At 36.5% G+C, this 24,411-nt stretch overlaps 1 protein-coding gene and 1 pseudogene across 2 annotated transcripts in view; one reads left to right on the forward strand and one right to left on the reverse strand.

Moving 5' to 3' along the window:
• RANBP17 (RAN binding protein 17) overlaps nucleotides 1-24,411 on the reverse strand; it is a 458,652-nt gene that overhangs the window by 199,209 nt on the left and 235,032 nt on the right. The gene's annotated exons all lie outside the window — the stretch shown is intronic.
• Nucleotides 7,418-7,917, forward strand: LOC119506267 (annotated as a pseudogene).

A 24,411-nucleotide genomic window follows, 5' to 3' on the forward strand; every position in this document is an offset into this window, starting at 1 on the left:
GTACTTGATTTTTTTAGTTGCTATTAAAAATGGTATCTTTTTCTTGAGTGTCTCTTCAGTTTGTTCATTTCTAGCATATAGAAACATTACTGACTTATGTGCATTCACCTTGTATCCCGCTACTTTGCTAAATTTGTTTATTAGCTCTAGTAGCTGTATCGTCGATTTCTGAGGGTTTTCTAGATATAAGATCATATCCTCTGCAAACAATGACAGTTTTACTTCTTCTTTTCCAATTTGGATGCCTTTTATTTCTTTGTCTTGCCGGATTGCCCTGGCTAGCACTTCCAGCACAATGTTGAATAACAGTGGTGATAGCGGGCATCCTTGTCTTGTTCCTGATCTTAGAGGGAAGGCTTTCAGTCTCTCACCATTGAGTACTATGCTGGCTGTGGGTTTTTCATATATGCTCTTTATCATGTTGAGGAAGTTTCCTTCAATTCCTACCTTTTGAAGTGTTTTTATCAAAAAGGGATGTTGGATTTTGTCAAATGCTTTTTCAGCATCTATTGAGATGATCAATTGATTTTTCCCTTTTGACTTGTTAATGTGTTGTAATACATTGATTGATTTTCTTATGTTGAACCATCCTTGCATGCCTGGAATGAACCCCACTTGGTCATGGTGTATGATTTTTTTAATGTGTCTTTGGATTCGATTTGCAAGTGTTTTGTTGAGGATTTTTGCATCTATATTCATCAGGGAGATTGGCCGGTAGTTTTCCTTTTTTGTAGCATCTTTGCCTGGTTTTGGTATTAGATTGATGTTAGCTTCATAAAATGAGTTAGGTAGTGTTCCATTTTCTTCAATGTTTTGAAAGAGTTTGAGTAAGATTGGTGTCAGTTCTTTCTGGAAAGTTTGGTAGAATTCCCCTGTGAAGCCATCTGGCCCTGGGCATTTATTTGTGGGAAGATTTTTGATGACTGATTGGATCTCTTTGCTTGTGATCGGTTGGTTGAGGTCTTCTGTTTCTTCTCTGGTCAGTCTAGGTTGTTCATATGTTTCCAGGAAATTGTCCATTTCCTCTACATTATCCAGTTTGTTGCCATACAGTTGTTCATAGTATCCTCTTATAATTTTTTTAATTTCTTCAGGATCTGCAGTTATGTCACCTTTTTCATTCATTATTTTGTTTATATGGGTCTTCTCTCTTTTTGATTTTGTCAGTCTAGCTAGGGGCTTGTCAATCTTGTTGATCTTCTCAAAGAACCAACTTTTGGTGATATTTATCCTCTCTATTGTTTTTTTGTTCTCTATGTCATTTATTTCTGCTTTAATCCTTGTTATTTCTTTTCTTGTACTTGGTTTAGGATTGGTTTGCTGTTCATTTTCTAGCTTCTTCAGTTGATCCATTAGTTCTTTGATTTTGGCTCTTTCTTCCTTTTTAATATATGCGTTTACTGCTATAAATTTCCCCCTTAGCACTGCTTTTGCTGCATCCCATAAGTTTTGGTATGTTGTGTTCTCATTTTCATTCGTCTCTATATATTTAGCAATTTCTCTTGCTATTTCTTCTTTAACCCACTGATTGTTTAGGAGTGTTTTGTTTAACCTCCAGGTATTTGTGAATTTTCTAAGTCTCTGATGGTTATTGACTTCTAATTGTATTCCATTGTGGTCAGAGAATGTGCTTTGAATAATTTCAATCTTTTTAAATTTATTGAGGCTTGTTTTATGTCCCAGCATATGATCTATTCTGGAGAAAGTTCCGTGAGCACTAGAAAAGTATGTGTATCCTGGTGATTTGGGATGTAATGTCCTGTATATGTCTGTTAGATCTAATTCATTTATCAGATTGTTTAGGTTTTCAATTTCCTTATTGGTCTTCTGTCTGGTTGATCTATCTATAGGAGAGAGTGATGTGTTGAAGTCTCCCACAATTATTGTGGAAACATCAATTGCTTCCTTTAGTTTTGCCAGTGTTTCTCTCATGTATTTTGTGGCACCTTGGTTGGGTGCATAGACATTTACGATTGTTATTTCTTCTTGCTGAATTGCCCCTTTTATTAGTACGTAGTGGCCTTCTTTGTCTCTCAAAACATCCCTGCATTTGAAGTCTATTTTATCTGAGATTAATATTGCTACACCTGCTTTCTTTTGGCTGTAGCTTGCATGAAATATTTTTTTCCATCCTTTTACTTTCAGTTTCTTTGTGTCCCTGTGTCTAAGATGAGTCTCTTGTATGCAACATATTGATGGTTCATTTTTTTTGATCCATTCTGCGAATCTATATCTTTTAATTGGGGAGTTTAATCCATTTACATTCAACGTTATAACCGTGAAGGCAATTCTTGAATCAGCCATCTTATCCTTTGGTTTATGTTTGTCATATTTTTCCCCTCTGTCTATTAATATCCTTTATTGCACCCATACCGAATCTCTTTAGTACTGAACCTTTCTCCAAGTCTCTCTGTCCTTTCTTTGTTTCTCTGTCTGTAGGGCTCCCTTGAGTATCTCCAGTAGGGCAGGTCTCTTGTTAGCAAATTCTCTCAGCATTTGTTTGTCTGTGAAAAATTTAAGCTCTCCCTCAAATATGAAGGAGAGCTTTGCTGGATAAAGTATTCTTGGCTGGAAATTTTTCTCACTCAGAATATTAAATATATCGTGCCACTGCCTTCTTGCCTCCATGGTGGCTGCTGAGTAGTCACTACTTAGTCTTATGCTGTTTCCTTTGTATGTGGTGAATTGCTTTTCTCTTGCTGCTTTCAGAACTTGCTCCTTCTCTTCTGTGTTTGATAGTGTGATCAGTATATGTCTCGGAGTGGGTTTTTTTGGATTTATTCTATTTGGAGTTCGCAGAGCCTTTATGATTTGTGTATTTATGTTGTTTAGAAGATTTGGGAAGTTTTCCCCAACAATTTCTTTGAATACTCTTCCTAGACCTTTACCCTTTTCTTCCCCTTCTGGAACACCAATGAGTCTTATATTTGGACGTTTCATATCATCTATCATATCCCTGAGGTCCATTTCGATTTTTTCAATTTTTTCCCCATTCTTTCTTTTATGCTTTCATTTTCCATTCTGTCATCTTCCAGGTCACTGATTCGTTGTTCAACTTCCTCTAGTCTTGTACTATGAGTGTCCAGAATCTTTTTAATTTGGTCAACAGTTTCTTTAATTTCCATAAGATCATCCATTTTTTTATTTAGTCTTGCAATGTCTTCTTTATGCTCTTCTAGGGTCTTCTTGATTTCCTTTATCTCCCGTACTATGGTCTCATTGTTCATCTTTAGTTCTTTGAGTAGTTGCTCTAGGTGCTGTGTCTCTTCTGGTATTTTGATTTGGGTGCTTGGGCTTGGGTTATTCATATCGTCTGGTTTTTTCATATGCTTTATAATTTTCTGTTGTTTTTGGCCTCGTGGCATTTGCTGAACTTGATAGGGTTCTTTTAGGATTTGTAGACCAATTGAAGTCCTTATCTCTAATTTGTCAGATCTACAGCTTCGTGGAGTACACTTTCTCTAACTAACCAGCAGGTGGCGTCCACGAGCCACCTGTTCTCCACAAGCCAGTTCTCCCCTGCTTAGCCTTTTTGGTGAGTGGGGGAGTGAGTCTTGTGGGGTCCAATTGGTGTACCAAGCTTGCGTGTGTAGTTGGTGTTGCCTGCCCTGTATATGGGGCGTGTTTCTGGGCAGTCGGGGGGGGGGGTGGCTCTAACAATCAAATCTCCCTTGTGATCCTAGAGTTTTAAAGCTGCTGCAATAGTCTAATCCTTCAGTTCAGTCCTGCCACAGTTTGTCTCTGCCACTGACCCACAAGTCTTTGGTATTGGCGTATGGCTCCTGAGACTTGCAAGTGGGCCCCTCTTCCAGGCCGTGCACCCTGGGTCCTCTGTTGAGGGATGACTGTGCTATGTCACAGATGAGTGCCGTCCCCCCAGGGCAGTTCTGGGCTGCTGGGCTGTGTAGGGAGGCTCCCAGTCTGCTGAAATGATGGCTGAATGGGGCTTTGTTAATTCACACTGCTCTACCTTCCCAACTCTGGGACAATCAGCTGAGGTTGCAGGGAAGGCTAATGTCCACGCCCAGTTTTGTGGTGTGTGCCTGTTATTTGAAGTACTTCCGTCACACTGGGTTGTCTGGGGCAGTTCTGGGCTATGGGGCTGGTGATGGGCAGGAGTGTTTCCTGTCCACCAGGATGATGGCTGTGAGCGGACACCGCCCTTTTCTTGGGAAGTTGTGGTGTTTAGTGAATTTTCTCAGCCACTGGATTATTGCGGTTTGTCTCAGAGCTCTCCTAGTTCTGCTCTTGACTTGACCTGCCCAAATAGCAAGTCTTTGAAGCTTTCTGTATTGAGCTTCTTAGAGTAATTGTTTTAGAAAAAGAAAAAAGGATTAAAAAAACAAACAAACAAACAAACAAACAAACAAAAAAAAACGGGCCCTCCTCAGAGATCTAATGGGTTATTGAAATGCTAAGAGACAAAGCAACCAGGGCCATTAAGGAAAGGTCCACAGGGCAGAGAGATCAGCTTTTCTTCAGGATTTGCATATGCGCCTCAGGGCCCTTCCCCTTTCTATGTTCACCAGAACTCCAAAAATCCTCCGCTTTTATTTTGGAGTTTTTCGTGTTGTTTTTTTTCTATGCCTGTCTCCTCTCTGCTGGGCTGGCTGCTCTCAGATTCTCTGGTGTCTGGTCTCAGTCTATCTATGGTTGGAGTTTGAATCAGTAGAATGAGTTTCCGATAAGGGCTGCCACTGCAGTTCTCCCTTCTCCTTCCCGGAGCTGACAGCCCCTCCTCCCCCGGGACTGAGCCTGGCAGGGAGGGGCGCGGGTCCCCTGGCCGCAAAAACTTACAGATTTCGCTGATCTCAGCAGTTTCACGTTTTCATGAGTATTGTATGAAGTATGCCCAAAGTCAGATTGCTCTGTGGTGTCCAGTCTACGCAGTTCCTGGCTTTCTACCTACTTTCCTGGAGGAGTAACTAAAACATACAGCTCACCAGTCTGCCATCTTGCCCCGCCTCCCAGTCATTTTTCAATAACCTTCCCCATGGCTGAATATGTAATTTTATAGCCTACTTTAAAAAATTTAAGATAACATAACTATTTCCTTGGGTTATTAATATTTCTGTCCTATTGTCATGGTAAAATTATTTCTTCAAAGAGAGGAACACAATGTGTACTTTGTGTGGAAGAGAGTACACAGTATAGTCAGTCAATGTCTTAGTGTTGGAAATTTATGTTACCAGTTTCTCACTTTTATAAAAATATTGAAATATACATCTTTGCACATAATTTTATTTCTGTACATAATTACTTTAAAAACAAATTCTCTGAAGACTGAAATGTAGATAATAATTTCAAAACAACATGTATAGTCAGGCATCAATGTATAAAAGTTATAAATAAAACCCATGTTACTTTTTTCCAGAAATAATTTCTAAAATATATTAACATTGTTTTATTTTAATAAAAATTTTACTTAACAACTAATACAATAAAAATAACATGAGAAATATAGCTAAACAAAAAATAACTGTAATTTGAGCAGTTATCTTAATTTGAATTGGCAGTGAATATTTTCAGTTTTATTTGATTAATACACATTTTATCAATTTTACCCCAAGGGAAGTGAAATTCTTTTAGCCATTTTTCTGACAATGTTACTTGAGTGAAATATTATACAGGAAAAGTAGTATAAGACACTAAAAAAAGTTAACTATAGACTTTCACCTGAAATTTATCTTTTAAATTTATGTTTAAAGTATGCTGACATGCTATGTATGAGTCTTTTGTTTCTATTACAATTTGACATATCATGTAGTTCTAAAAATCCCCTTAGTAACTATACTGCTTCATACTGATGAAATTGAAAACAATACTGAAAATTGAGACTGAAAACTGCTCCTTATATAAGTGTTTGGTAAGGCATCTGACTTACAAAAATTTCCCTCCCCAAAGTAAGAAATATAATACTTTGCCATGACAACTTTTTTTTTAATCACACAATGAGAAAATCAGGGAATTGTAATATCCATCACCAATAAGCCCTTTCTGAGTAAGTATCAATTGACTCTGACCATAATTGATAACCTAAGCCAATAGTACATTCTGTTTCAACTCCAGGTTCAAAAGGTTAATTATGGCTTGGCCATAGGCTCATCCGGAAACCTAAAACTGATTGCTATATGCCTTCCTAATGAAGATGTACTGCCTGTATTATAGGAGCATACTGACAAGTGATTGGGACCTCCAACATCAACGTAGCAAGCAAGCATTAACCTTCAACATGTCAATTTAACTGTCATCTCACAGTTTATATCCCACCAGGTCTTTTTATTCTATAGCAAAGAAAGCATCTGATAACTGTATTTCCCTTGCAAAGACAAGATTTCCCTTTTCATTCTAATGAACACAGGAATCAATAATGGTAAGTCAATTCAAATTATGTTATGAATTAACAATACCCAGGAAAGTTAAGAACAGATTGAAGTGATAATGAGAGATACTGTTTGTCACTGAAATATTTAATTTCCATGTAGATTTACTGTCCCAGTCCACACGGCACTGAATATCAGCATTTTTTCTTTCCAACAGGCATTTACACCAATCACCCTTCTTCTTATTTATAGGCTAAGAATAGCAAATGGCAGGCTGAATTATGAGCATCCACTCACAGATACAAACAATTTAGCAAACTTCATGGCTTGCACTCAACATTCACTGCCAGTTTGAGGAAGAAAAAGCAACTAGAGATGCTCTAGAATAGAGTTGTACGGAGTACGATATCTTCAATATAGCATCGTTTCTGAACATACCATGCGACAGTAACTAGTCATTCCTTTGATGGTGTGCAAAAGACAAGCAGAGTAGTATAATAAAATGAGCACTGGATTACAAGGCTGATTATGTAATGGCTATGTTCTTTACTGTCTGTGTGATATTTTAACAAAAACAGCCTTTCTGAGTCTCAGTTTCTTTACTTTTAAGATAGAAGAATAATTCCTGCTTTGCTCGACTCACAAGGCAGAGGGTTTCAACCACAACTAAACACTGGAACCATGTCAAACTTGAAATTCTGATTTAATTGGTCTAGGGTGGGGTCCAGGCACTAGTAATTTTTAGTGGTGGTTAGTCAGGAAAACTTTAATTTTACTTTTTAAACTTTCTTTTTATTATGAAAATGGTCAAACATACACAAATGTAATGCGAATACCTTAATACGCCCCAAGTACCCATTACCAGTCTTCCATTTTTATCAATATATTGCAAATCTAGTATCATCTGTCCCCCCCACCAATATTTTAAATATTTCTGTTGGGAATATTTTAAAGCAACTCCACATTGACATATTTTTTTAAAAAAAGCCTCCCCATATAATTATACTGTTCAGCCAGTATTGAGGACCTATTTTCAAAATACTGGGGTAAGCAATAAAAACAAATTCATGCAGATAGCTGAGTGGGCTCCAGCCATGGCTGAGGGTGGTAGGACAACGCAGGCCCAGGTGCTCCTGCAGCACTGCCTGCACACCCAACTGCAAGTACACCCAGCAGAGGGGGATGCAGCGGCCCGGTGGGTGGAGGTTCAGACAGGATTAGTGATCTACGTATGCTGTTTCAAGGGAGTTGATAAACAACTTCCCAAAATGGTTAGTACACTGTTAAATATGAAATTAAGTGAGACAGAAAATAGCAAGCACATCTCTATATTGGATCTACCTGTTGACATTCTTACCATCCCTCAAGCCAACCTTGAGGGGAAAGTAAAAGGAAGAAGCATGTAGTACCACTCTAACTCTGGAAAAGAAGGGTTAGAGATTTATTCCCAATTTGTGACTCTCTGTGAAAAAGAATTAGTTGCTAACAGCAAGTGTGCTGAAGCTGGGGTTGTGGTGGAACATGGCACTTAGGAAACAGGCAGGTGTTGAAGCTGCATACCAATGGACCATACACACACCTAACTGAGTTTTGAAAACTTAAAGTTAGTTTTTATAATTGTTTTCTAGTATAAAATGATCTGAACTGCAATTAGACGTTCTTCCTCTTCATCTTGAACACACTAACATTTCCAGATTCTGCAGCATTTTCCACCAAGAAAAAGCCTGGGTCCCACATGCTCACACACAACTCTGTAACCTGCCAACTGGATGACCTTGCCTAGTCACCTAACTCCGAATCTTAGTCACCTATCATCCTGCTTTCCCCTGATCCTTCCACTTGAAAATTTGAAAAATGCTTTTGATTCACTTCATAGTCATCGTGAAAATGTTCTTAGAGAACTGCATTTCAAAGGTTTACATACATTTGAATTATTTTGCAAGGACAAGTTTTGGGCAATTAAGAAAAAGACATTTCTTACACCCTCAAATTTATGCAGTATATAATGAAAGTAACTACTTGTATTAAAAAAAATCCAGCACAAACCAACCATATCCTTGTCAGTTTTCTTGTTTTACTGTTTCAGTTTTCCACATTTTGAGTGAAAGAATATGTGGTTTACTATTCCTTTTACTAATATTTGTGAAAATTTAATATAAAAACATTACCGTACATTAAAATATTACTTTCCAAGGAAAAAAAACAAAATACAAATTCATGCCCAAATGGAATATTAGGCTCAAGCATTTTGACAGATACTGACTGATCAAGTCAACCGAATAAAATAATTATTTCAGTTAATAACATTTCAATCCTTTCCCCTCTCTGAACCGACTAATTCTTTTACAAAACAGACCCTCCAACTGACAGGCTATATGATGCAAAAAGGCCAAGCGAGAAAAATCTCATTCCTCCCTTAATGCCCAATGTTTTCATCCTTACTTCCCATCTTACATTTCTTCAAATATGTTGCTCCTTCAACCTGGAAAAGTTTACCTACTCTACCCCCGGCCCATCTACCTGGCCATTAGATCTTCAAGACCCTGAGCAGACATGAGCACCGTGGAGGCCTCTGACTACTCTTCCTGTCTTGCTCCTCAAGCCTTGGGAGGTGCCCCTCCGCAGCCCTGTATTTACCTCAGAGATAGCATTATAACACCGTACTGTTTCTTATCAGTCTCACCACTAAATATAGGATTCTTAAGGGTAGTTAATTATTTCACAATGAGTCTCGTCCATGTAAGGCACTCAATATATGAAAATTTGAATCTTCAAAAAATGTAGGCCAGACACTTTCTCTAGGGACCAAATTAGGTATGCTTTAACAGTTTGCTCACCAGCTTACTAATGTATAGAACAATTCACCCCTTGCAGCTGCACCTCAATTGACTGCCCAAAGGTCAACAAGTAGGGGTGACTGCTTAATAGATAAAATACAGAGAAATATAAGAATGTACAATGAATGCTAATCACTTTTTTTCCAGCAAATACCCCCAATATCAGAATTCTCTGCTGCAGAGAATCCTGGTTTCTGTATCAGGCTAAGGTCTAGAAGAGACTTATTCTGAATTTTGCATTCAAGTTTTTGCTGTTCAAAGACAAAAAAAGGAGGGAGGGGATACTTTTAAAAAAAGAAAATGTTTCTTTTTTTGCTGAGGGCTGGCCTAACCCTCAGCAACGGGCAGGGTCCTGATAGGGGGGCTGGAGTCGGCGAGAAAACGAGACAGACACCTTGTTGTGTCCGGGTACGAAGATGAGATCTCCGACCAAGCAGAGCATCAGAGCTTTATTTTTATAATTTTCTGTAACATATGCACTAGCATTTAGGCAAGCAATACTAGAATAGTTTGGCTAAATTTTAGACATTATTTATTCTTACACAGTGATCAATGGGTTTGCAGGGACAGATTCCTTGAAGTGTAGCAAGACACAGTGTTTGGGCACAGGCATAACAGTTCCTATTATTTAGTACCAAGCAACCTATAACTATTTTTTGTGTTCATGTTTTAGAGTCTGCTAATCATTACCTTTTTGTTTCTTCTAGCTAACTCTTTCAAAGCTTGGGAAGGGGGATTTTGAGGAGAAAGGGTGACCTATTGTTTTCTAAGAAAGGAGCAGGCATTTTCACTACGCTGACGCTAATGCAGGGTAAGCTGCTGGCTCATTAATGTAGCTAGGTGTGGGAGCATTCCACCACCACAGAGCCCAAAAGACGTCAAATGAGAAAAAGAGGCAGTATGAATATAAGAAACATATAAGAAACAGCATAAGAAACAAATTCCTTTTAGGCAGGAGTCATAGGTGCCACTCGACGCTCCGCCTTGCGGAACGGTCACCACGACATGTACTGAAGGCCCGGGGACCATGCCACTAGGCCGACTGCCGGGTGCTGAATTGGCTGCCCACATTTTTTCTCCAGAAGATTTAGTTTAAAGATACTCAGAATATGTAAGAAACACAGTTTATTGACCTGTAATTTATAACACATGGACACCACGTATATAAATACATCCCCTATGATTGTTCCCCAACGATTTTTTCTTTGATTTAGGGGACCGCTGGGAAAAACTAATAACTGTATTCAAAGATCACAATAACCATTGCAATAACAGTAGCAACAATAACAACAGCTGCAGCTAATCCTTCAAGAGGACTTTCTATGATGCCAGTTACTGTGCTAAGAATATTATCTCAATCCTCACATTAGCCCTACAAGGTAGGCTTCATTATCCCCATTTTATAAGGAAACTGAAGCTTAGGGAGCTTAAGCAACTTGTCTAAAGAAAAAGAGGTAATAAGAAGTAGCAACACAGGGACTCAGTTTGTCTGACTCTCAAGTCCAAGCTTCTGACCACTAACATTATCATTCAAAAGCAAAGATAATCCTACTAACAGCTCATCTTGGTACTGTGGAAGATAATTCATAGATACAGCTGTCACTCATCCACTGATTTAATGCAACAATGAAGTAGAAATGAAAAGGCAACATTCTGAATGGTTTTCAAAGCCCAATGAATCAAGTCTCTTTTTAATTTCATCCTCAATATAAAAATTAATTTGATCACTGTATTTACATTTCTTCTGAATGAATGAATAGTGGAGTGCTGAAAATCAAGCCCATAATTAACTTATTAGCTCTGTCAGATAATTAAAGAGTACATTAAACTCTAGGTTTTGTTAATTATTTGCTACAGGGCCATTGATAAACTTAATGTCTCAGAACTTCCATTCTTTTCCTTTTTAATAAAGATAATAATTCATAGGCTTCTTCATTCATTCATTCATTTGTTTATACATTCATTCATCTATTCATCCATCTGTCTACATAACTACATACACTTATTGAGAGCATAGGTAATGCCAGGGATGGTGTAGATGGAGACCCAAGTTGCACTCTAAGAAGTCTAGTAGAGCGTTTTGAAGATTAAATGAGATAAATATCTCCAGAATTTTACACATAGGAAGCACTCAATGACCATTCAATCATTCTATTCTTCCTTCTCCTATGGCTTTTTAGTGGGATTATATAGCGTATAGATAATTATAGGGATATAGGATTTTCAACCTTTATAAATATAAAAGACACTTTGGATAGAAGGAGGAAAAAGCTAAAGAGAGATAGAAACTGAAAATGAAGACACTAACATGATTCTGATTCATTCCCTCTACTGCTTACTCATGGCCTGGAACAATTTCAGTACTGAATTTAGAAAATCACTAAGGAAAATTACTTCAGTAGCTCCTTGAAGCAGAAAGCAATAATTGAATCCTTTTATAAAACAAACTTAGAAATCAGATAAAGTCAAGAATCACACACTTCAATTACATGACAATTAGTGCTTCATAACTTTATCTAAAACCATCATAATTCCTTAGTACCAATGTATCAATTTCTAAAAGTTTTACCAAATCCTTATAATTTTCACTAGGATCTCAGAAATACTTCATAAACATTCCTCCTCTGAGAAATCAGCTTTTAAAGTAGACAGTGATCTTCAAAAAAAGTTAGTGAGAACTTAGTCCCTTCTTTAGAGAGGCAAAATTTAGATCCTATCCAGGTTACATTATTATTTTCCTAAATTATTCTTCCTAGTAAATTGCAACATTTCTTCCAATTTGTAATTTTCTGTAATTTTTCTTATTAATTTGTAATTTTTATCCTAATTTTTACCTCTTCTCCTTAAGACCTACATTTTCTTATAGAAAATACCCCCTCTATATCTGCATCTTACTTCCCTCTTAAAAATAACTCTTGTCTGCCAATAACAATCCAATTTGCCCATTTCATTCTACCTATGAAGATATGCCAGCTAAACATTTATTGCCTATATAGCAAACTAATTCAACATTCTTACAAAACATTTTCCTCCCCAGGTTGCCTCTCACTTCACCGCCTCCCCCCATCCCCCATTGCTGATAACAACACCTTGTCAATTTGATGACTTTACTAGTGACCTCTGCTTCAAATCCTTTTTGGAAGAAGACAGGCATAAATAAGTTAATTAAATATAATATACCAACACTTGGTCTCTTTTCTGAAAAAATTAAAGGCCACTAACACTTTATAATCACAAAAAGCAAACACTTGTTTAATAATGGACAAGCTTTTTTATACGAATTTCACATTATTTCATCTGATATTCACACAATCTGCTAAAAAAGAAAGGGCAGTTATATGTCCATTTGTATTGTAGAAAATTGAAGCTCAGAAAGCTTATGACCTGGCAAAGATCATTAAACTACTAAAACCCTTCTGAATTTCTACACATTTGTTTTTTCAGCATCAATAATGGATTTCCTTTGGTAGGCTGCAAACCTAATATCAGAAGGAAAGAACTGTGCTTCCTTTTCATTTAATTTCTATATAGTAGCTGGCAAAATACTAGATAAGTTCAACTCCAAGATGATGAAACAGGAAAGACTCACAGAACCATACAAAGTCTACAGTCCATTTTTGTTCCTGTCATAACCTTCTCTTCTCCATGAACCACTCGAAAACGTGATTAAGGTCATCACAACAAGTACATTAAGGGGAGAGAGAAGAAACAAGAAGGAACAAAATAACAAACCTCCATGGCATCATGTACTATTTAGTGAGAATGGATTTGGAATTCACACAACTGACCTGATTAGGGATTAACAAATTCTGAAAGATAACAAAGGGAAGTAAAATTAAATGAAATTATCACAAGAAAAAGAAAAGCAGGAACAGAATACAGAAAATTTGCCAATATGAGTAAAGTAGGCCTGATGACCCGATAAAGACTGCACAAAATGAATGCACTCATCTTGGATAAATTGCAAATATTGCCATATGCCAAGGTCAGCCAGATAGTAAACTCTTCCATAGTTCCTCTGAGTGAATAGAACACAGTTCTGAAAAGTTAGAAGAATCAGTGTTAGGCAACAGACCCGATAAGAACAGTGAAAAGTTAAAAGTCTAGAGAAGCATTTCTGCTCTCAGGTGCCTCGAGAGTTTCTATGGCTATTCAAAAGATCTGTTCTTAAAAACAAAGAAATATTGGAAAGATCTACAAAGGCACAAATCCACCAAATACATAGATGGTTATATAAAGATGATTGATGATGTTGGCAATGATGACAATGGTAGCAATGACAATAAGAACAACAATAAAAACAAAAGGGTCAATTTATGGAAGCAATTACACGGTGGCATCAGGCACTGGGCTGTGCATATTGAAGACACATCACTAATTCTCATCATTACTTTGCAAGACATGTTTTATTGGCCTTAATTTCACTAAAGAAAACATAACCTTGGAGTTGAGCTTACCTAGCACTCAGTGACTTGCCTAAAGCAGAAATCTCTTATCATCTAATGATACATCTGTTGGATGCCACCATCCAGACCCTGCCTCAGTCTGAAGACTATTATCTCTCATTAAATAAAGAAAGCACAAGGCCTTGGTAAAGAGCAAGTTGGTTCTTTCACTCCTTGTACTGTTATAGAACCTGTCTCCTTTCTAGAAAGGCATGTTTCTGTACAACTAACATATGCGAGATTTATTGCATGCTGGTAAGCTGTACTTTCAGGGCAACAGACTTCACTCCTTTAAAATCTTTTTTTCACACCGACTGTTTTTAACAATGTACTTTTAAAACTAAAATAAATTAGCCACCGTTTACAGAGCAACTTATCACCAGCAGGCACTATGTTCAGTGTCTTATATATATTGCCTCAATTAATGGGATCCAGACCTATCTGATTACAAAGCCAGGGATCTTTCCAAGTCATCATCTTGGTTCAAGTCCAGCTTTGATTTAGTCTGCTTTATTCCATTGCCCAAACCATTAAATTAGACAGATATAAATAGGGGATTACTGCTACAAGTGAAAAAGTATGTGTACACATGCATACTTAGTCTGACTACATTGCTAGGCTATATAAAACGTAAATTGAAAATAACAAATAAATTCCTATGTCATTTTAAAAACAGAATACTTAATGGTTTATGAAAATTGTAGCAGCAGGCCCACCCCAATCAAGAGAGTGGAGTGAGACACTTCAGGGAACTATCCACCAAGAGAAGCTTTGAAAAACCAGCAAAAATTAGAAGAAACATCTTTCTCAAAGTTCCAGAAAATAGTTAAAGGACTGTACTAATGAGACAAGTGCTGAATCAAGAAAAAGGCTACTTGAAAGTAGAAGGATCTCCTGGCAGCCTGCACTGGCTGCTCTGCCACCCCTTACCAGTTAGACATGGAGCCAACCCACACTCCTGGTACAGATCCCTGGTCCTGGTTCCAGAGGGAGCAGGGTAACCTTTGAGCATATACTGGGAATGTGTATGTCTAGCACAATCGTCTGGTGACAGCCTAGGGGCTCGCAGGGCATGTAGAAAGCAGTTCACAGGGCTCTCCCTACAGTGCGCTGTAGGAGAACCGTCAAGTCGTGCTACTGAGGGCAAGGGATTGCTGGCTGTAGGACATATAGTGAAGTGCCTTGAACTGTAAGAAAACTATTTCCTAGAGAAGAAGGGAAATATGGAACGTTGTAAACTGAAATTCCTAGGGCCACGCATGCATGTGCAAGATGAGAAACATGCACAGAAAGGATCAGGCCCTTATGCTTTGGCCTAGAACTATTCTATAGGTGTAAAATGGTGCAGCCACTATAGAAAACAGTTTGGCAGTTCCTCAGAAAGTTAAGTATAGAATTACCATATGACCCAAAAATCCCACTTCTAGGTATATACCCGAAAGAGTTGAAAACAGGGATTCAAACAGATATTTGCACACTGATGTTCACTGTGGCATTATCCATAATCGCTGAGAGATGAAAACAACCCAAGTGTCCATCAACAGATGAATGGATAAACAAAATGTGGTATATATATACAACGGAATATTATTCCGCTCTAAAAAGGAATGAAATTCCGATGCAGGCTATAAATGGATGAACTTTGAGGACATCATGTTGAGTAAAATAAGCCAGACACAAAAGGGCAAATATTGTATGATCTTACATATATGAAATAATTAGAATAAGCAAATTCTTAGTCAGTAACTAGAATACAGGTTATTAGGGGCCAGAATGGGGATAGGGAAAGGGAAGTTATTGTTTAATTGGTATAGAGCTTCTGTTTGGGGTGATTGGGGTGACAGAAGAGTTTTGGTAATGGATGATGGTGATGGTCAAGCAACATTGTGAAAATAATATCACTTAAGAATATATTTGAATGTGGTTAAAAGGGGAAATGTTACTGGAATAAAAAATTTAAAAAACATAGAACTGTACAATACCATAATGTAAACTATGGACTATAGCTAATAGTACTATTATAACAATATTCTTCCATCAATTGTAACAAAGGTACCACAGTAATGCAAAGTGTTTATAATGGGGTAGGAGGAGAAGATTATTATATGGGAACTCTGTATTTTTTTCCATGTGTTTTTGTAAGCCTAAAACTTCTTTTTTTTTTTTTAAAAAAGGGAAATTACTGGGACATAAAAAAAACTGTAATATAGACTATAAGCTTTATATCATCATTAAATTTCTTGAACTTGATAACTGCACTTAAGGTGATTATATAAGTGAATATCCTTGTTCTTTGGAAATGTACATGGCAGTACTAAGTGTTCAAGGAGCATGGTGCATACAACCTACATTTAAGTGCTCAGAAAATGGATTGATAAATAGTCAGATAGGCAGATGGACAGAATAATATGGAAAATGTGACAAAATATTAAAATTGGTGGATTTGGATATTGGCAGGAGGGGGAGAGGTATGCTGGAATTCTCTGTCTGGGATTTATATTATTTTGTAACTGTCCTGTAGGATAGAAAATATTTCAAAATAAAAACTAAAAAAGTGAATAAACTCAGGAGCACCTTTTTTTTTTTTTTTTTTTTTAAGTTATAGCTGGTCACACCCCAAAAATTACAGCATAAGAACATGAGGTCATACATCAAAAGAATTCATCATCATGTACCTGAAAACTTCAGGCTCCCAGAGAACATAAGAAAATAGTTGATCAATCATTCTTTAACACATATAAATGCCTGGAGTAACAATGGAGTAATAATACTATCCTCTGGTAATATTTGCATTCAACATATCTAATATGAATTACAATAAACTGGTAAAGAGCTAGTCCATATATGCTTTTTAAAAATTCCAATTAACTAAAGAAATGTGTCCTTAAATCTAAAATCATATCAAATCAAGTGATCTTATGTGAAAATTTTTATTCACCAGTATATGTTCTATGATTATTTATTATCATAAAACTGGAGTTATAGTCTTAGTTTGAATTACAAGGAATATTTCCAAATCACAAAATAAATACCCTACTTTCTCCAGGACAATAGCTGTAAAATGACACCTATGAATTAATTGAACAATTGGAAAGTCAACTGGTCTGTAAGAGCAAAGTTACCATGTTTTGAACTATTTAAATATTAAAAACATTTTTAAAACAATGAAATTCATAATTCTATATCTTAAAACAAAGGATACTACATGACATATCTGAACACTTGCATCAGATTGCAGATTGTGAACATACTGCTAAATGCAATATCAATTTAATATCTCATAAATCATTCATGAAAAACAAATCTGCAGAGAATATTGGGAAGCAGTTCTCAACCTATATACCTTTATTCAATGACCATGGTATAGCTCTTTTCCTCTGTTATTAAGTGATATGGAGATATGTCACTTAAGTCAGTTTTACTGTCTGGGGAAAAAAGAGGAAAGAAAGAAAATAAGAGATAGCACTACTGAAAAAATAGAGTTAAAGGTGAGAACATCTACTGAGTGCCTGTCCTCAGAGATGTACTTGGGAGAGTTGAAAAATCATAAGCTTCAAACTCAGATGGACCAGGATTTTATTTTTTTTTAAATTCAGTTTTATTGAGATATATTCACATTCATCCATTGTGTATAATCAACTGTTCACAGTAACATATATAGTTGTGCACTCATCACCCCAATCAATTTTTAGTATTTTCCTTACTCCAAAAGGAAAAAAAAAAAAAAGTATAAAAGAACACCCAAAGCATTCCACTCCCCCATCCCACCCTATTTTTCATTTAGCTTTTGTTCCCATTTTTCTACTCATCTGTTCATTCACTGGATAAAGGGAGCGTGAGCCACAAGGTTTTCACAATCACACAGTCACACCACGTAAGCTACATAGTTATGCACTCGTCTTCAAGAATCAAGGCTACTGGGTTGCAGTTCAACAGTTTCAGGTATTTCCTTCTAGTTATTATTCCAATACACTAAAAACTGAAAAAGGATATATATATATAGTACATAAGAATGTCCTCCAGAGTGACCTCTAGACTCCATTTGAAATCTCTCAGCCACTGAAACATTATTTTGTTTCATTTTGCATCCCCCTTTTAGTCAAGAAGATTTTCTCAATCCCACAATGCCAGGTTCAGGCTCATCCCCAGGAGTCATGTCCCACATTGCCAGGGAGATTTTACACCACTGGGAGTCACTGGACTGGGGTTTTAAATAACAGTTCTACCACTAGTTAGGTGACCTTGGACAGCCTCAGGGCCTCAATTTTATCATCTATAAAATGGAGTCATATCATCTGCCAGAACACAGGACACAGCCCAATGTCCAGGGCAATATGGGTGCTTAATATGTAACAATTGTTATTATTGTATTAAGGAAAAAGTTTGGCATGTAAATTACACAAAAGACAAAAACATAATTGTGAGAAATGGCCCTGTTTTTTCAAACAAAATGCCCCAAAAGGCTCTACATTACCACGGCCAGTCATATACAATTTCTTCCTTATAATAACGACGAAGAGTGTTCTACGCAGAATGTTCTATTTGCAGCAGTGATTCATTGTGTGTATGGAAAAAACTGCTGACACGCTGAGAAGTGATTTTCCCGTAAAAGGTTGAAGTCCTTAAGCAGCAAAAATCACCAACGTCCATCATCTTTAAACCCTATTGATTTCTGGTGAGGATTTAAAAGGCTGTTTACTTATTTCCCATCATTTCTGTCAGAGCTGTAACAGTTCTCTTCCCACTGAATAAACCTCTCATGATCCTCCTGGTGATTAAGGTCAGACAAAATGTCAAACTCCTAATGCTAAGTGCTTTCACATTAAAAATTCATATCAAATCACCAAGTAAAATCCAAACAAGAAGTCAGACATGTAAACAGTTCACAAAAAAGGGTTGCAGTGACCATTACAGAATCTCGGTGCAGTGTAGATGTGGGAAAAAAAGGCTTGGCAACAGATCATAACACTTCCCTTCCTCCTGGCATCTTAACCATCATTTCCTATTTTAGAATTAGTAGGCCCTGCTGGATTCCAGTCACGTTTGTGTCTGTGTGTGAGAAAGAGGGGAGGAGGAGTGTGGGAGGAACCTGCCAGTCATCACCAGTATCATTCCAAACCATTAGCAGCCACTTGGTTCTATACACTCAGCATGGTCTTTTGTTTTAAAGCAGGGAACAAGGGTAGAGGGAATATTTGCCCAGTGTCTGAAATCACCATCGCTAGGTCTTCTTGTAGGTATGGTTGGCAAAGGGGGCTCAAACAATGTTATGATAATTTTGGTCTCTCTCAGTCCTATTGTTCTTTTCTCTGCTTTCTTGTCACCCTCAAGTTGGCTCTCTGAACACAGTAGCCATAGCAGTTCAAGAATTACATTTTCCCAGCTACAAATTCAATGGAAACAGCTTCTTTTCCCAAATGGTTTCAACAGGTCTCAGAATTAAATCTTACTGACCTGGACCTGGCTTGTTCATGGGCCTATACTAAACCAGAAATTTTGGTCAGGGGTATACAATGATTCAACTGGCCAGGCCTAAGCCAGGAAATGGGGTTGATTTTCCAGGAATAAGAAAAGAGGAGACAGCATGGTAATTAACTGATAAAAGAAATTAGTATATGACTATAAACAGGGTTATTCAATGATGAGACAAATAGGAGATTTCGGCTGTCACTTGGTGGTGGCTTTGGGCAAGACACTTTGCTTCTTGGTGCCTCACTTCCTCAGCTATAAAATAGGGCTGGTAGGACCTACCTTGCAGAGAATAAATTGCATAGGTAAAGCCCCTAGATTTATGTCTAACTCATAGTAATTACTCACTGAAAGGTACTTGTAGAATTGGACTGACTAGAAAATGTGTTGATTAGTAACTCAGTGTTATGTCCATTGTGTGATAAGCCCCCAGGAAGCAGATCTCCTGTTAAATCATCGAGGTTGTTTGGTCTCATGTCCCTGCAGATAAGATCTTACCCACAGTAGCAGAAAATATTCAAGAGTAAAAACAAAGCACTGACAACATCTAGGTTAAATTAAGAGTGTATTCTACTTATCAAGTATTTAAAAGTCTCTATTGGTGTGTTGTGATGGCTGAACCTAGTAGATACTTTCTTAATTGCACTGAACGCCAAGATGAGAACCCTTCTAGGGTTCTAGGATATTACAATTCTCTGAGGTCATTAGCCATGCAAAGAATACTATCAATATAAGTGACTGACAGATTCGTAACACTGCAAATGACAAAATAACCAATTGCACCATTACAGGAAAAGCACCTTACATTTATGTACTGTAACATAATGGAACTAAAGCAAAGACACATTTTTATCTCAGAGCATTAAAAAAAAAAGGTATGTCAAATATTCTTTTTGACGGGACTGATTTTGAAGGCAGTTTTCATCTAAGCAGAAAATCCCAGAAGACTTCTTTGTATCTCTCCAGCCAACCAAAACATTTTTCTCTATCAACTGTTAGAGTTCTAAATTTCAATTAAACAATTATTCTTTTGTGTTAAATACCATCCTATTTTTAAAAAATGTAAATGCCACTGAGGAACCAGAGGACATTTACTTAAAAAAAAAAACAAAAAAAAACAAAAAACAAAAAAAACCATGAAGTGAAGATGCAAACAATAAACTAGGAAAAACAACTACTACAACATATGACAAAGTTAATTCTCTTATTAGACAAAGAATTCTTAAGAATCAATATGAAAAATCAGGTAGAAAAATAAGCAGAGAATACAAGTAAGTAGGTTATAGATAATTAAAACCAAATGGAAACTAGATATAAAAAGATGTTCAAATTGATTGTACACTGTGGATGACTGTATAGTTTGTGAATATATCTCAATAAAATTGAATTTAAAAAAAAGATGTTTACCCCTTGGGGTAATCGATGTTGGAGATGGTAGCACAATACTGTGAATATAATTAATACCAGTGAATTGCACACCTGAAAGTTTCTAAAATGGGAAAATTTGAATTGTATATATGTTATACAATAAAAAGCTAAAACACTACTAAACTAGTGTTTGACCATATTAATAACCATAGCAACGCAAAGTAAAACATCAGTGAGATAACATTTTTCACCTGTAAGATGGGCAAAAATGAAAAAGGTGACCTAACGTTGGTCAGGCTGTGTGGAAATAAAACCTCACAGATATAGTTGGCGGTCTTCCACAAATGTGAGTAAACTATAAACAGATGAAAGTCTCTGCAATCACATATGAGAAAACAACCCTAAAATGTTACGGTAAGCTTAGAAAGGACAATGTTGTTTGCTTTAATACAACATTTCCAGAAAACAATTTGGCAATTTCTATCAAAAATTTAAATGTATGTACTCTTTGACCTAGCAATTCCTCTCAAAGTTATTTTAAAGTATTTATATACTGAGCAAACATATAAGGATGTTCACTGCAGAAATATTTTTAAGAGCAAAAGAAAGGAAACAACTTGATTGTCCATTAATGGAAGACAACAGGTTAAATAATTTATTGTAGATCTATACAATAGATCTTTCCAGATACGAAAGAGTACAGGCCGTATGTTTCCATTTATATGAAGTCCAAGAACAGGTAACACTAATCACTGGGGCTGCCCAGCAGTACTTCATGAATTTCTTGGTATTCCAGCAATAGAGATTCAGTGCCTTTGGTTAGGCACCACATGCTTTTAAAATAAAATACTACTGAGGGCACTTCTTAGGTAATATTGCAACTATTTATATATTTGGTGCTTTCCACACCAGACTGTCAGCTCCTAGAGGGTTAGCATCCTGTGCCAGTGCTAACCCAGTGCCAGACAGATTATATCAGAGTACTAAATGCTGACTGAATGAACCCTAAATCACACTGCAGGTCTCACAGTCATGAACCAAAAATAATCTTGTTAGGTGAACTGTAAGGAACAAATGGGGAATTCTGCTTATATATGATCTCATCAGCTGTACCCTCACAGAGATAGCATCACCATCAATAGATTACCTTCAAGGACAGAGGGCAACAATTTATAAATAAAAAACAATCTGATGGTATGTTTAGCAGTAAAAGCCACAATTATCTCCTGAGGTATAGCAACAATCATTATTCTGATATTATTCTTACATTATTCAGACACTCAGCTCCAAAATGGGCTTGAGTGTTTCATTAGTGCTCTCTAACCTCAGTTGGGCCCTAACTACTACTCGCATTTTATTTTTTTTTTTTAATTTCTAGTTTACTTTGTTGTTGAATTTCCCAGAGTTGCTATTCTAAAACTTCTGCACTTTGCTCAGTGCCTTACTCTAGCCTGGTGTTCTTCATTTTCAGTGGACAACTACCTTCCATTTGGCTGAGATTATCAAGACCATATGATTTTCTCTCTCCCTATCTAACTTCGCTCTGTCATCTAAAAAGTAGTCTAACACTTAACCTGAAGTGCTGCCCATACAGATTTATAAGAAACACAGGCCATTCTTTAATGGAGCTCAGTCTGGAAGGGGGATAGACATGAACAATTAGAATGTATTATGTCATCTGACATCTTTCCCTGTTTTTGGAGTTCTTCACACTTCTGAAAAGTCTTGGTCAGGTATTTCATAGAATTTCCTTCCATTTGGGTTTGTCTGGTCTTTTCTCATGATTAAACTGAAGTTCAGGCTTCTGGGGAAGAGGACCACCGAGTGATGGGCTACTCCATGATTTATTAGTGGCAATTTTAACCTTGATCAACTGATTAAGGTGGTATCTGCCTCGTTTCTCTTCTAGAAAATAACTAATTTTCCTTTTCCATGTTCTACTTTTTGGAAGCAAGTCAGTAATTAAGTCCAGCCAACACTCAAGGAGAGGAGGACTAACTTTCACCTCCTGAAGGGGCTAATATTTATATATATTATTTGGAATTCTTCTATAAGGAAGATTTGTCTCATCTTCCACTTATTAATTCAATTTTGGACTCATATGTACATACGCATTTCTCTGCTCAAATTGTTCTGGCTTTGGCCATTGGGGGTTCTTTCACATTAGCTCCCTTTAATGTGATCTCATTCTTTTTTTTTTTTTTAAGTACCTCTTTACTTTCTGACACTACAAGATGCTCCAGGATCATCTTGTATCTTCCCCATCCCAATCCTTGAATCAACTCTTTCTCTAAGGAGCCCTGGTTTCTTTAATCGGAAAATGGTATGTAGAAACCAAGTGATTTCTTTGGGGGTAATTAATCTCATTGGATCTTGGCTTCTTCACCTAATAAAATTAAGAGACTGAACAAACCTTATTTCGTTTAAAGTCCTCTACAAATAAGAACATTCTAAATAATCCATCCTATTGACATTTGGTTTCAAATAAATATTTTGTTTGATTTGACACAGAATGGTTATTTTTTTTCTGTAAAGACAGAAAGGAGAAATAGCAACAGGCTCAGCCTTTAAAGTCATCTTTGAGAAACTGTGCCTATCTAATAAGTTTCAAGATTTTTCCTCGTGATTATTTTATATTTTTGAAAAAAATATTGCCACTTTTTACTTCTTTTATAAGCAGGGGTAGATCCATGTTTAGTAGGCCTTTTTAAAAGCTTAAGCATCAATATATTATGGTATATCTACCTACAATAGTAGGTAGATTCTGATCTCATCACTATATCACCCTGATATTTCTTCAAAACTACTTTGTACTTTGGCTTTATTTCCATTTTCTTCTGTGGCTTTTCAGAATTTAAGTCAGAAACTCACCCCCCATCCCTGACCCAGGCAGAATAAATCAAGCTCTCCTCTGTGCAATATCCTATCTTAAAAGTATTGTTTCTGTATTCTGTATTTATAACTGCTTCTGTGCTTGTCTCACTTATCAACCAGATTTCCTCAAGAACACTTATGAAATCTTACTCTATTTAACTGGTGTCTAAAGCACAGGACTTGACACACAATGAGAGCCCAATAAAGGCTGAGCTTAACCAAACTGAGCCGGAATACGGTAGTTTGGATTACACCTTTAATGGCAGTGCCAAGAAACTGTGAAACATCTCAGTGGTAATCTGGAGTTAGAGGAGAACAAGAAAAAAATTCCTAAACAAATCTGTTTTCTCAATAATCAAGAGTTTTATTAGAGAAAACTTTATATGAGGAAAATATATTGAATTATGAAGAGTCTTTTGGGGAAGGTTAAGAAACTTATCACTTACAACATCAAAATGCTAAATTTAAGCATTAATGGAATAGCAGACCAAGGGAAGATCCCTGACTTGGTACCAGATCCTAAGGGATTTCTCAGGATGATTCCATGTCAAGTTTCTACAACTATCTGAATGGTTTCTGCATGTTTCCACATCTTCCTTATGAGCAAACTAATTTTAAGATTATAGACTTAAAATTTGTAAAACCTTTTAGAATATCACACTGAACAAAATGTGTCAATTTCTTAAGCAAACACTACAGAATATATTTCTTCTTCGATCCCAGTTCCTGGTTTTCCTTGAGGTAACACTTAAATTCTTAATCCAAATAACTTTTAGCATTAATTTATAACTTGTGTGTAAATTCCCATAACATTTTTATGCTTTATAAAAAATTACCTAACCCTTTACAAATAGTCACAAAATATTTTAAATTATTTTCTGTCCGAGACAAATATGTACACACAATTTCTTTAACATAATGAACTCTCAGATTAAACTTTTAAAGTGCTTAATCAAATGAAAAATAAACTGTAAATGGTCACTGTTTATTGTTAGCACACTAATTTCAAGGTGATTCATTTTTACTAAACATCAAATAATATTTCCAATAGTTATTACTCATAAAAATCTTTTAAAAATTTTTTATTAACTTTAT

Source organism: Choloepus didactylus, chromosome 11, assembly GCF_015220235.1.
Source record: "Choloepus didactylus isolate mChoDid1 chromosome 11, mChoDid1.pri, whole genome shotgun sequence".
NCBI lineage: Eukaryota > Metazoa > Chordata > Mammalia > Pilosa > Megalonychidae > Choloepus > Choloepus didactylus.